Source organism: Meles meles, chromosome 10 (genome assembly GCF_922984935.1).
Source record: "Meles meles chromosome 10, mMelMel3.1 paternal haplotype, whole genome shotgun sequence".
Classification (NCBI taxonomy): domain Eukaryota; kingdom Metazoa; phylum Chordata; class Mammalia; order Carnivora; family Mustelidae; genus Meles; species Meles meles.
In genome coordinates, this window is record NC_060075.1 from 74,886,361 (window position 1) to 74,899,310 (window position 12,950).

A 12,950-nucleotide genomic window follows, 5' to 3' on the forward strand; every position below is an offset into this window, starting at 1 on the left:
CGTCTTTTTTTTTTTTTTTCCCCTTCTCCATCTCACAGAAGAATTGGCAGGACTAGAGAAAGAGCTCTAGAATAAGCTTCCAGAACCACTCCCAGATCCACACTGCAGATTTGTCCCATTCATGAAAGTGTGGTTGTTCCTGACATGAGAAAACACAGAGCCTTTGCTGCCCCTGGACTAGCAAAATGGATGCCCCATATCCAGTCTGTGTCCCTACATATCTTACTCCTGAATCAAAGTCTCATATTAGTGTATTAGACTAGTATACCCATGCATCTATCTGCCCCCCAAGCAGATAGTGCCCAAACAGCAAGGGGAGCTCAGAAATGTAGGCTTTCCTCCCCTGCAATGAGCTTTATTGAGATATAGTTGTATGTAACAATGTAAGTTTAAGGTGTACAACATGTTGATTTCATAGACTTAGATCTTGTGAAATATTACCATAGTAAGGTCAGTTAACATCTCTATAACCTCATGAATTATCACTTCATTTTTGTGGTGAAAATGTTTAAGATTTACTCTATTAACTATAATTACCATGAGTAAGTTACCAACTTATTCATATCTTAACTGAAAGTTTGGAGTATTTGACCAACATTTCCCTATTTTCCTCACACACACCCTGCCACAGCATATGGAAACAATCATTTTACTCTAAGTTCAGCTTTGCTTTCTTAGATTTCACATATAAGTGATAGCATACAAAATTTGCTTGTCTCTTTCTGACTTACTTCACTTAGGATAATGCCCTCAAGTACCATCCATGTTGTTGCAAATGGCAGAAGTACCTTCTTTCTCTTGCCTCAGTAACCTACCTTTGTACCACATTGTACTACCTCCTTTTTAATCATTCATCCATATTCGGATACTTAGGTTATTTCCATATCTTGGTTATTGTGGATAATGCTGCAATGAGCTTGGGAGTGCACATATTTCTTGAAGGTCCTTTGAAGATTTCCTTTGGATATATATCCAAAAGTGGGACTGTTAGATCATATGGTAATTCTGTTTTAAACTTTCTGAGGAACTTTCATACTGTTTCATAGTGAGTGTATCCATTTAAACTCCAACCAGGGGTGCACAAAAGTTCCTTTTTTTCCACATCCTTGCCAACACTTAACCTTTTGTCTTTTCTATGATAGCCATTCTGACAGGTGTGAGTTTATATCTCTTATCACTGTGGTTTTAATTTGAATTTAACTGATGATTAGTGATGTTGAGAGTATTTTCATATGCTTGTTGGCCAATGTCATCTTTGGAAAAAATATCTATTTCCTCTGCTCATTTATTAATCAGATTGTGTTTTGCTTGTTTTTCCTCTAAGCTATAGCAGTTCTTTATGTATTATGAATATTAGCTTTTTATCAGGTAGATAGTTGGCAAATATAGTCTTCCATTCCTCAGGTTGTTTTCCCATTTTGTTAATTTTTTTCTGTGTAGAATTTTTAATTTGATATAGTGTCACTTACTAAATTTTAATTTTTATTGCCTTTGCTGTGGTTTCTTATCCAAAAAATCAATTCCAAGGCCAGTTTTAATGCATCTGAATTGGAAAGGCAGAAGTAAAATAGTCTGTTTGCAGATAAGATCTTCTATAGAAAATCCTAAGGATTCCACCAAAAAAATCAACAAATTGAGTAAAGTTGCAGGATTCAGCCTGAACATAGAGAAATCCATTATGTTTCTCATGTACTAACAATGAAATATCTTAAAGAAAAACAATCCCATTCACAAATGGCTCAAAAACAATGAAATATTTAGGAATAAACTTGACCAAGTTGGTGAAAGATCTGTATACTGAAAACTACAAGAAACTGAAGACACCGAAAAGTGGAAGAGTTTCTCCTGTTTGCGGATTTGAAGAATAAATATGGTTTCCATCTTAGATCTTGTTAAATTGACCATGCTCTCAAAAGTCATTTATAGATTCAACACAGTCCTTATAAAAATTCCAAAAGCATTTTTCAGAGAAAGAACAAAAAATAAATTCTAATATTTGTATAGAACCACACTTTGACTAACCAAATCAATCCTAACAAAGAAAAACAAGGCGTAGAGGTGCTATGCTTCATCTCAAACTATATAAAGCTATAGTAATCAAATCTGTATGATCCTGGCATAAAATAGACGCATGGACCAGTGGAACAGAATTAAGAGCCTTGAAACAAGTCCTTGCATATATGGCCAACTAATATTTGACTAAGGATACAAGAAAGCTGAATGGGAAATGGATAAATAAATGTGTTGGGAAAACTGGATAATTAAATGCAGAATAATGAAATAGGGCCCTTACTTGACACCACTCAAAAAAATTAATTTGGAATAGTTTAAAGACTTAAATATTTCTTTTTAAGTATTCTGTCTGTTCAGACTGAATAATTTCTTTTGCTCTATATTTCAGTTTACTGATTGTTCTTTTCCCTCCATCCTACTGTGGGATCCAACCATCAAGTCTTTTTTTTTTTTTTTAATTTTTTAAACTTTTTTTAGTTTTGGGGATTGTGTTTTTCAGTTCAGGTGTTGTTTGTTTTTTTAATTTTAAAGGAGGCTCCATGCTGGGTATGGAGCCCAGTGTGGGGCTTGAACTCATGACCCTGAGATCAAGACCTGAGCTAAAATCAAGAGTCGGTTGCTTGACTGACTGAGCTACTCAGGCACCCCAGTTTGAAAAATTATATTTGATTCCTGTTAAATGTTTTTTAATATGTGAGTTTGTTCTCTTTATTCCAGGGAAGTTTCCTTCCATTATAGTTGTCATATTTTTTTTCCACTGAGTGGGTTTTCTTTTAAATACTTCTTACATATCTATGTTGCATGTTTTTTGCCTGTCTTCTGTAGTAATTACTTTCTCCAGTTTCTAAAATTCTTTCCTTTTTTTATGTTCTTATTTTTTCCTCTTTATTTCTACAGAGGTTCATTCTGTGGTATCTGTTTCTTCTTGTATGCCTTCTGGTTTAATCTACATGTCTCTCTATACATCTACATCTGTGGCTTAACCATCCTTAAATGCCTCAACATTTTTTTTATATCATTTATATCATTTTATGATGATATAAAATTCAGATTTATGTTTCATTTGACAGCTTCTACAGTTTGCTTTTTTTTTTTTTGGTAGTAATAGGATCCAACTTTTTGTTCTCCAGCCATATTTTCTGATGTGATTTCATTTTCATAAGTGTGTAAGTTAGATTCCATCTTAGATTTTGCAGTATTTTTAATTGGGTTTAACTACAATTTTTTTCGTTGTTCATATTAGGAAAGACAGTTTCCTGTATTTTAGGAGGAAGTGCCTGTTTAGCAGAAATGAAGGTCAAGACTAGTTTTCTAGCTTCAAAACTAGGTTTCTTCTTTGGTTTAACTGTAATAAATTTTAGAAAATATTTATCTGCAGGGCTATATCTTTTTGGGATAACATTTGTAGCTTTTTTCTTTGGTTAGAGTACAAGTCTCTTTCATATACCCCATATTTTTTTTACCTTGAACAAATGGTGATCTGCTCTGACCGGTTTTGTTCATTGTAGGGTTTTCACTGTTTTGACATTCTGGATGGTTCAGGCTGCCCCAACACCTTCAGAGCTGTGTGTTCTCCTGATAACACATCTGCAGATGGGAACCAGTGAAGCTTCCCAGTGCTTATGAACATCCTGTGTGTGGCCATTTGAGTCCTCCTCCACTTTGAGTGGTGACCTTCTCTTTGAGAAAGAATACCTATTGGCAATTCCTGCCTTTCTTGACTTTTAGAGCACCCCAGGATTCCCTTCGTATTCCCTTTTGCTTATTCCAGCATAGCTGCTGTTTTCCCTAGGATCTTGCTGCTGTTGTAAGGGCGTATTTAGCCAGAGCGATTCCATCTTGGATTAAACAGTCATTTTGCTGTTTATGCAGTAAAACTTAAACTGACCCTGCCCCCCCCCCCCCCCAAAACAAGTCCCAGAAACCAGTCCCAGGTAACAAAGCCCAAATACAAGGGTGGGTCAGGCCAGGTGGAGACATCCAATCATTGGGGGTGGGGGGAGGAGCAGCACACTGTCTCCCTAGCTACCAAGGAGTATGGGCCCCGCCTTTTGGGCGCCAATTCTGACCAAGGTGATAGGCTAGTTCGAATATCTACTAGGGTAAATTGTAATTCAATTGGTCACTTATGTGTGACCTAGCATGACTGTGCAGCTTTCTCTGTGTGTTACAATTTCATTGGCCACCTGTGCGTGGCCAGTCCCAACCACATGGCCTTTGCCCTTAAAAGCTAGTCTGTAAAGCAGAGGGGGGTCGCCCTCTCTGTGAGAGGGGCAGCCCCAGCCAGTCGGTTAGATTCTTGATGCTTGGTGCGGAATAAAGCTTTGCTTGACCTTCGCTTTGTATCAGTCTTGCTCCTTTAATCACAGACCCATTATTGGGGGACCTTTCACTGTCAGTGTTTTAAATATACTTGCTCTTTTACTGGGATTTATGGGATAAATTATCATCCTGTTTTGCAGTCTTTTCTGTTTCTTGCTACCTAACAAATACGTACAATTGACTTCTATTTTTAGGTCATGGATTGAGGTGTGGCACAGGGTGGGTGTTCTGTTTCTATTTCAGTATTGTAACTCCAGGTGAGATGAGTGGAACGGTTGAGAGTTGGGCCATCAAGGGGTGGGGCGGGGGCGGGGCTTCCCGAGACTCTTTCCCTCCCCCAGATGGCTCATGTAGGCTTCCTCAAACTAGAGTGACCTCTGGGTATTTGAAGTTCTTGCATAGCAGCTGAAGTCTCCAGGAGCTCAAGATCAAAGCATCCAGATCTCTTAAAAGCTAGGCCTGGAAATGGCATAGTGTCTTTTTTGCCTACTGTTGCTCAAAGCACTCACAGGCCTCAGTAAACTCAAGGGCAAGCAAGGCAAATAGATCTGTCTCTTGATGGCAGGAATGCCTAAGAGCTGTGTCTTCCTTTAACTCACCATAATAACCTAGTTAGCCTTTTAGTATATGTGCTGCCGAAGCGAGCACCCTAGTTAGCCTTTTAAAAACAACAGCTTTATTGAGATCTAATTCACATATCCTGTAATTAATCCGTTTAAAATGCACAGTGTAGGGGCGCCTGGGTGGCTCAGTGGGTTAAAATGCAGTGTGATGATTTTTGGTATGTGAATGGAGTTGTACAACTTTTGCACAATTTTAGAACATTTTCATCACCCCAAAAAGAAACCCTGAACCAATTAAAAGTAACTCACATTTCTTTTGTTTTTTTAAAAAGGGATTGGGAGATTTAAAAAATACAACACATGCCCGCCACCATTTTGTTCAAACTTGTGATATGGTTTTATTTAAAGAGAATATTTCTGGTTTGAGATATGTATTATTGAGACCAAGGCACAGATGCAATTTTAAAAATACATCAGTAATAGGAGATTTTATCTTTTCATATTTTCTACCAGATGTTATAGGGAACAAATGAACTGATGAAAATAAAAACAGTTTTAAAAAGTTAAATACACTTAGAATGTATTATTTATTATTCCTTAAATATTAAACAGAGGAAAATGAAGTATTTTGAGAACATATTACCATAGATTTTGTATATTTCTCGGTAGTTATAGTATTAATCTTCCTGTATTAAATTATGAATATACATATTCCTCACAGTTAAAGTAGTGAATGCTAAAAATTTTTCCGATGTAGTGAATGTTCACCTATATAATTCTTTTTTTTTTTTTTTTTGAGAACCAATTTTAAAACAACTTAAAAATGGAGAAAACAGATAGGAACAGATGTGAAGTGTGGGTCTGTATAGCCGAGCCTGGGTAATAAGAACCTGGTCCTCCAGGGCGGCTGCTCCTACCCTGCCCTTCTCTTTATCCCAGCCTGGACCTCTGCGGCAAGACTGGGTCCCAGGCAAGGATGATGGTATGAATGACAACTTTACTAAATGGCAGGAGGTGGGAGTGGTGGGGGTGGGCGGTTCCTAAAAGGAACAAACTGGTTCTTCTCTCACTTATGATTGAGGTGATCATACAATAGATACTACCAAATTAGGATGCTTTTGTCTTGGAGAGATGTTAAATAGGACAGGCCATTGGGATAGCAGGTGTGTATTGGGTTAATCCCGATGAGCCATCAAGGTGTATGGTCTCTGCCTAAAGATACATCTTACTTTGTCTTTTAAATTTTCTCTCAGTCACTTGGTGACCAAAGAATTGGGGGCTTTTCTCTCTGGGTGTAGTCTTTCAACAGACTAGTCTAGTTGAGCAATGGCTGCTGGGAGGAAGATGGATTTATAGGGAGGTTCGCCTCCACCAGTACGTGATATAAATATAACATGCTCATTTGAAGAGAAAAGATCAGTGATATGCACCTTCCAAATGTGACTAATTGAAGGACTCTTTATTCTTTTCTTTTTTTAACTTAAGTTACTCAGTTTTCCATTAAATTATGCATGAAAAATCCCTAATAAAACACGAGAGAGTGTCTATTATGAGCAGGCAACTTAAATTCTCTCCCCAAACTTGATTCTCCATTTCTCTATTGCTGGAGATTATCTTGGGCTCCGTACTTGTCTAACCTTAGTTTCTCTTCTTAAACAGTAAGGATAATACTAGTCCCTATCCCACAGGGTTGTTTGAGGGCATACCAAGGTGAGATACACGAATGCCTTCTGCATACTTAGTCTTATTTGAAGTTTATATAAATAGTGTAGCAGGTGTTACTATTCACGGGTAAACGCATTTGGGCTCTGAAATGAAGATTCTTGGTTCTAAATTGCTGTTTCATTACTAGTGTGTAGCATTTATACTAACCTCACTAAACCTTGTTCCATCTATAAGAGGATAAAACCAATACCTACTTTGCAGTATTGTTTTAAGAACTGAAGGATATAATATATATAAATATTGCAGGGTAGCACCTAGAAAGTGCTCAGTAATTATAGATGTTATTATTAATAGGATCATTGTTCATATTAATGCTGGCAATAGAAAACTGGATAAGAACATTTACTTCAAGGTTTAATTGAGATTGTTCCTTATTCCTTTTTTTCCTATGGAAGTCTGATGAGGATTTGAGGTCCCACCCCCTAGGCTCTGTGTCTGTTCTTTTCATGTATAAATATGGTTTTCTTTGCTACATTAGCATCTTAAATTCTGAAGTCCTTAGAGACCAGTTGGTGAGGAAAGGATTTTCTATTCATTCTTCCATCATCCTGCACATGAAGCCCTGCTGTGTCAGGGGACATGGGCTTGTTGGATGGACTGGCTGTGATTCTCTTTGCTTACTAGCCTGCATGCTCTGCTGGTAAAATGCTAGGCCCAGCTAGTTATTCCATCAATTACCAGACCTCTTATCAGTTAACTTCCACAACCCTCCCTAGGGCAGGTGAGAATTTCTGGATTCCTTCCATGACCTTATAGCCAAATTGGAGATCTCCACTCGGGCCCTTTCTCTGCCCTACCCTGCCATGTCTCTGACTTGAGACTGAGACAGCTTTCCTGGGTTGGCTGCTCTCCATCCCAATTGCCAAAGAAAATGTGGAGAAAAACCCCCCAAGTTACTGAGAATGGAAGAAAAGTAGGACTTTCCTTAGCTACTCCTTTTTAAAAAAAATTTTTTTATTTATTAATTTTTTAAAAAGATTTTATTTATTTATTTGACAGAGATCACAAGTAGGCAGAGAGGCAGGCAGAAAGGGAGGAGGAAGCAGGCTCCCTGATGACTAGAGAGCCCGATGCGGGGCTTGATCCCAGAACCCCGGGATCATGACCTGAGTGGAAGGCAGAGGCTTTAACCCACTGAGCCACCCAGGCACCCCTTCTTTTTTTTTTTTTTTTAAGATTTTATTTATTTATTTGAAAGACAGAGCACAAGTAGGCAGAGAGAGAGAGGGGAAGCAGGCTCCCTGCTGAGAAGAGAGCCTGATGCCTGATGCGGGGCTGGATTCCAGGACCCTGGGATCAGGGCCTGAGCTGAAGGCAGAGGCTTAACCCACTAAGCCACCCAGGCGCCCCCTCCTTAGCTACTTCTTGATGAATACATACTATTTTCCTTCTTTCCTAGCTAAAAAAAGGAACTGCAAGTTTTGAATCTCCTGTTACACATTTTACCACTTACTAATTCTGTTTATTTTTTAAAAAGATTTTATTTATTTATTTGACGTAGATTACAAGTAGACAGGCAGGTGGAGGGTGGGTGGGGGGGAGCAGATTCCTTGCTAAGCAGAGAGCCCGATGTAGGGCTCGATCCCAGGACCCTGGGATCATGAGCCGAGCTGAAAGCAGAGGCTTTAACCCACTGAGCCACCCAAGTGCCCCTAATTCTGCTTTTTAAAAAGTCATCTACCTATATTTCGTTTCTCTTTTCCTGAAAAATTCAGCTCCTGTGTATCAGTTTCTTCCTCCAACACCACAGTTGTCCTAAATATCGGTGATGCCAACATCACCAAGAACCTCCAGTGTCTTTGCCCTCAGATCCTTCAGTGATACTGGCCTTACTTCTGCTACTCACTCCTGTTTATAGCCTAGATTTTTTGGTCATTATTATTAATGACATCTCTTCAGTCATTTCAGTTTCTAGCTTCTTCTCTGATCATCACTTTTTATCTCTCCAGCTGACTTCCTTTTATGGTCCAGCTCCAACAATCCTTTTACTCTCAGGGACTTGAAACTAGCTCATCTCCCACTTTTTCCATGTCCTTAAAACATGTCCTCACACTCTTTCTTCTGTTACAGTTCCATGTTTCATCTTACAATCATTCCTTTGCTACGACACTACTACTCCCTTGTGTCTCTCTTGTTCCATTATACTGGCTGGCTATAGTTAAATAAGGCTCTTTGTAGCACCCATGTCCATGCATGGAAAGTTGAAGATGGTTGGAGAAAATCTTGCCCTCCTGCTGATGGGTCTCATTTTAAATTTAGGGCCCACTTGAGGGTGTCATAACGATACCCAACAATCTTTTATATTTCTCTTGTGTATTCACTCCCTCAGTCCTTAGATAACTTTTCAGCCCTTTTCTTTCCTCGAGAATCCTTTTTTTTTTTTTTTTTTTTTTTTAAGATTTTATTTATTTGACAGACAGATCGCAAGTGGGCAGAGGGGCAGGCAGAGACAGAGAGAGGAGGAAGCAGGCTTTCCGCCAAGCAGAGAGCCCGATGTAGGGCTCGATCCCAGGACCCTGGGACCACGACCCGAGCTGAAGGCAGAGGCTTTAACCCACTGAGCCACCCAGGCACCCCTTTCCTTGAGAATCTTTATCACTTCTTCTCTTACTCTTATTCTCTCCTAATGATAATAAAACAAAAGCATCATGAGACAGTTTGCCTTGGTTTACACCTTCTCATGTTTCTACCCGTGTATATCAGAGCTCATGTGTTCTTCCTTAACTCCTTTATATGAATGAACTGTTGAAATTCCTAACAAAGGAAATGCCTCTGTGCACAAGGTCTCATGCCCTTATCCTTTTAAGAACTTTATGGTGATTTTCCTTTCTCATTCTTGCATCATCCGTTCTTTCTGTTGGACTTCTGCATGAGCATATAGTGATTTCTCTTAACAAAACAAGCTGCCTCTACTATTTTTCTCAGCTACTCCCCTCATTTCTCTCATTTATAGCAAAGCTCCTAAAGATTTGGCTCCGTGCATTTACTGCAATTCTTTCTTCTCTTCTGGACTGAACCTACTCAACTCAGATTTCACACCTCATAACTCTTAAGAATGCTTGTGGTGTTCATCAGTGTTCTCCAAATTGGCTAAATCCAATGCATTTATTTGGATATCTTGATGTCTTAACGATGATTCAGAACTAACATGTCACATCCTGAACTCTTCATCTTGTCATTGCCACCTCAGAATCAACATCCTCCTTTACTTCTTCAAAACAACTTTTCTGTGTGGTACTGGAGTGGTGGTTACATGACCTATACTATTTGTTAAAATCTATACAAAATGATTGTTTTTTAATTTCATAGGATAAAATACAAAGCAGTAAAAATTGAATGATGGCACTTTTTTATTCAAACGTTCCAAAGTTTGAGCCAAAGCCCTTATAATGTCCTACAAGTCCATTCTGCTTTAGTCATACGGCACCCTCTGTACCTCAAACAGAAGATACACTCTTGTTTCAGGATCATTATACCATAGTCAAAGAATGTAGACTCTAATATTTCAATTTCAAAACAATTTATATTTTCATAATTAGTCTAATATGTGGCCAGTTTTTTTAAATGGCCAAGGGGCATTTTATTTTTTTTATTTTTTTTTTTCTTAAAGATTTTATTTATTAATTTTGACAGAGAGAGATCACAAGTAGGCAGAGAGGCAGGCAGAGAGAGTGAGAGGGAAGCAGGCTCCCTTCAGTGCAGAGAGCCCGACGTGGGACTCGATCCGAGGACCCCGAGATCATGACCTGAGCCGAAGGCAGCGGCTTAAACCACTGAGCCACCAAGGCGCCCCCCCAAGGGGCATTTTTTTTTTTTTTTAAAGATTTATTTATTTGACAGAGATTACAAGTAGGCAGAGAGGCAGGCAGAGAGAGAGAGAGGAGGAAGCAGGCTCCCAGCCAAGCAGAGAGCCCGATGCGGGGCTCGATCCCAGGACCCTGGGATCATGACCTGAGCTGAAGGCAGAGGCTTTAACCCGCTGAGCCACCCAGGCGCCCCCCAAGGGGCATTTTAAAAGGAATATTATCTCTAGCATAAATTTCCAAAACCAAATTTATTATTAGTCATTTTCTCTATAGCATCATTTTACTTTTGACTACTTAATCTGTCAAATAATGAGAAAGGATATTAAAATATGTCACCACAGTGGAAGCTTATTATCTAACATGATCAGGACTGGAGTGAACCAATTAATCCAAAAGATCTGTTAAGGCTGGGGATAGAGTTTGATTGGTAGCAGAAGCAGAAAGCAGACCCCAGAGAGCCCTGAGCAGCCCTACCAACCCCCACTGGCCTAGTTACCCTCACACCTGGGGAGGCAGCCACAGCTGCCATGGACTCACATCCTGCCCTGCCACTGGGGATAAGAAGGTCATCACAAGGAAGGTTTTGGGAACAGTAAAATGGTTGAGTGTGAGAAATGGATATGGCTTCATCAACAGGAATGACACCAAGGAAGATATGTTTGTATACCAGACTGCCATAAAGAACAATAATCCTGGGAGGCGCTGTCCCAGTGGAGGAGATGGAGAGATGGTGGAGTTGGATGTTGTTGAAGGAGGAAAGGGTGTGGAGTGTGGAGGCAGCAAATGTGACAGGCTGTAGTTGAGTTCCAGTGCAAGGCAGTAAATATGCAGCAGACAGGAACCATCATAGACATTCTCCACGATGCAGGGGTCCTCCACACCATTACCAGCAGAATTACAGAACAGTGAGAGTGGGGAAAAGGAGGGTTGGGAAAGTGCTCGTGAAGGCCAGGCCCCAACAGCACCAGCCCTACCACTGGTGACGGTTCCCACCTTACCGCCTGTGCAGACCCTCTGGGTCAACCACATTCTTCCAACCCTCCTTTGCGGGGAGAAGTGATGGAAGGTGCTGACAACCAGGATGCAGGAGAACAAGACTGATCAGTGTAATAGAGTACGCGTCAGGCTTGTAGAGACCACAATTCCACAGAGGTCCTCCTCTCCAAGGATAGCCTAGAGAGAATGGCAAGGAGGAAGATAAGGAAAATCAAGGAGATGAGACCCAAGGTCAACAGCCACCTCGATGTTGGTGCTGCCACAGATTCACTTGCCAACACAGATGCCCAGAAAACCCTGCACGGCAAGATGCCAAAGAGACAAAAGCAGCTGATCCACCAGCTGAGAATTCCTCTACTTCTGAGGCTGAGCAGGGCCTGGCTGAGTAAATGCCGGCGTACCATCTCTACCATCATTTGGTTTAGTCATCCAGCATGAAGGAATGAAGATGAAGTTCCAGCAATAAGATACTAACCAAAGATTGGTACTGAAGACCTTAAGTGCTGCTTTTTGCCCATTGACCAGATAATGCAGATAGTTCTATTTCTCTATGTAGCATGGTTTCTTTTTTTTTTTTTCTTTTTCTTTCTTTCTTTCTTTCTTTCTTTCTTTCTTTTTTTTTTTACCTAAAGACATCTCTTTTTGGTAATGACAAATGTGTTTTTTAAAAAGGCCTGGTTTTTCTCCACACACCTTTAAAAGTTTTAAGTTTTATCATATTTGGTCAAGTTGAGATTTTTAAGAACCTGATTTTAAATTCATGATAAAAGTTTACAATTTTTTTTTTTTTTCAAAAAAGTCAACAAATGACAATCACCTATTAATAAAGGTCTTAAATAATAGAAAAGACTGGGGACTGGGGCACCTGGGTGGCTCAGTCTGTTAAGCTTCTGTCTTTGCCTCAGGTCATGATCTCAGGGTCCTGGGATAGAGTCCCGCATTGGGCTCTCTGCTCAGCGGGGAGTCTTCCTCTGCCTGCTGCTACCCTTGCTTAAACTCTCTCTGTGTCAAATAAGTGAATAAAACTCACTTTAGAAAAAAAAAGACTGGGGATAAAGAGAAATAAATGTATACATATTGAAAACATTTTTCATTTCTTTCTTTCTTTCTTGGTTGAAAACATCACCTATATTTACTCGTTAATCTTTTGGTGCAAGACCAAAGCCTTAGAGCATGGACCCTAAATTGGAGTTCTGTTACTTGTGTGGCTTAACCACAGCTATTCTGTAAGTTCTGTCATTTTAATTGGATTTTTAAAGTGGAGAGTTGAGAGACATTTTTGAAAGTGACCTGAGAATAGAATAATATGTCTAGGTTTTTACAATTAGTATTTGATCTCCTAATAATTTACATTTGTGTCCCCACACCTAATTTGGCCAGAGTGTTGAGAGTCACACTGAGGCTTTATAAACTCATTAAGTTTTCATTAAGTATTAACTTTTTACATATTTTTTAATATGCAGTATTTAATATACTACAGCAGTTTCAGTATCTGGTACTACAGATGTATGCATGTCTGGGAACA

At 39.5% G+C, this 12,950-nt stretch overlaps 1 pseudogene; it reads left to right on the forward strand.

Moving 5' to 3' along the window:
• LOC123951532 overlaps positions 1-11,814 on the forward strand; it is a 40,354-nt pseudogene extending 28,540 nt beyond the window's left edge.
• Positions 11,815-12,950: the final 1,136 nt, after the last annotated feature.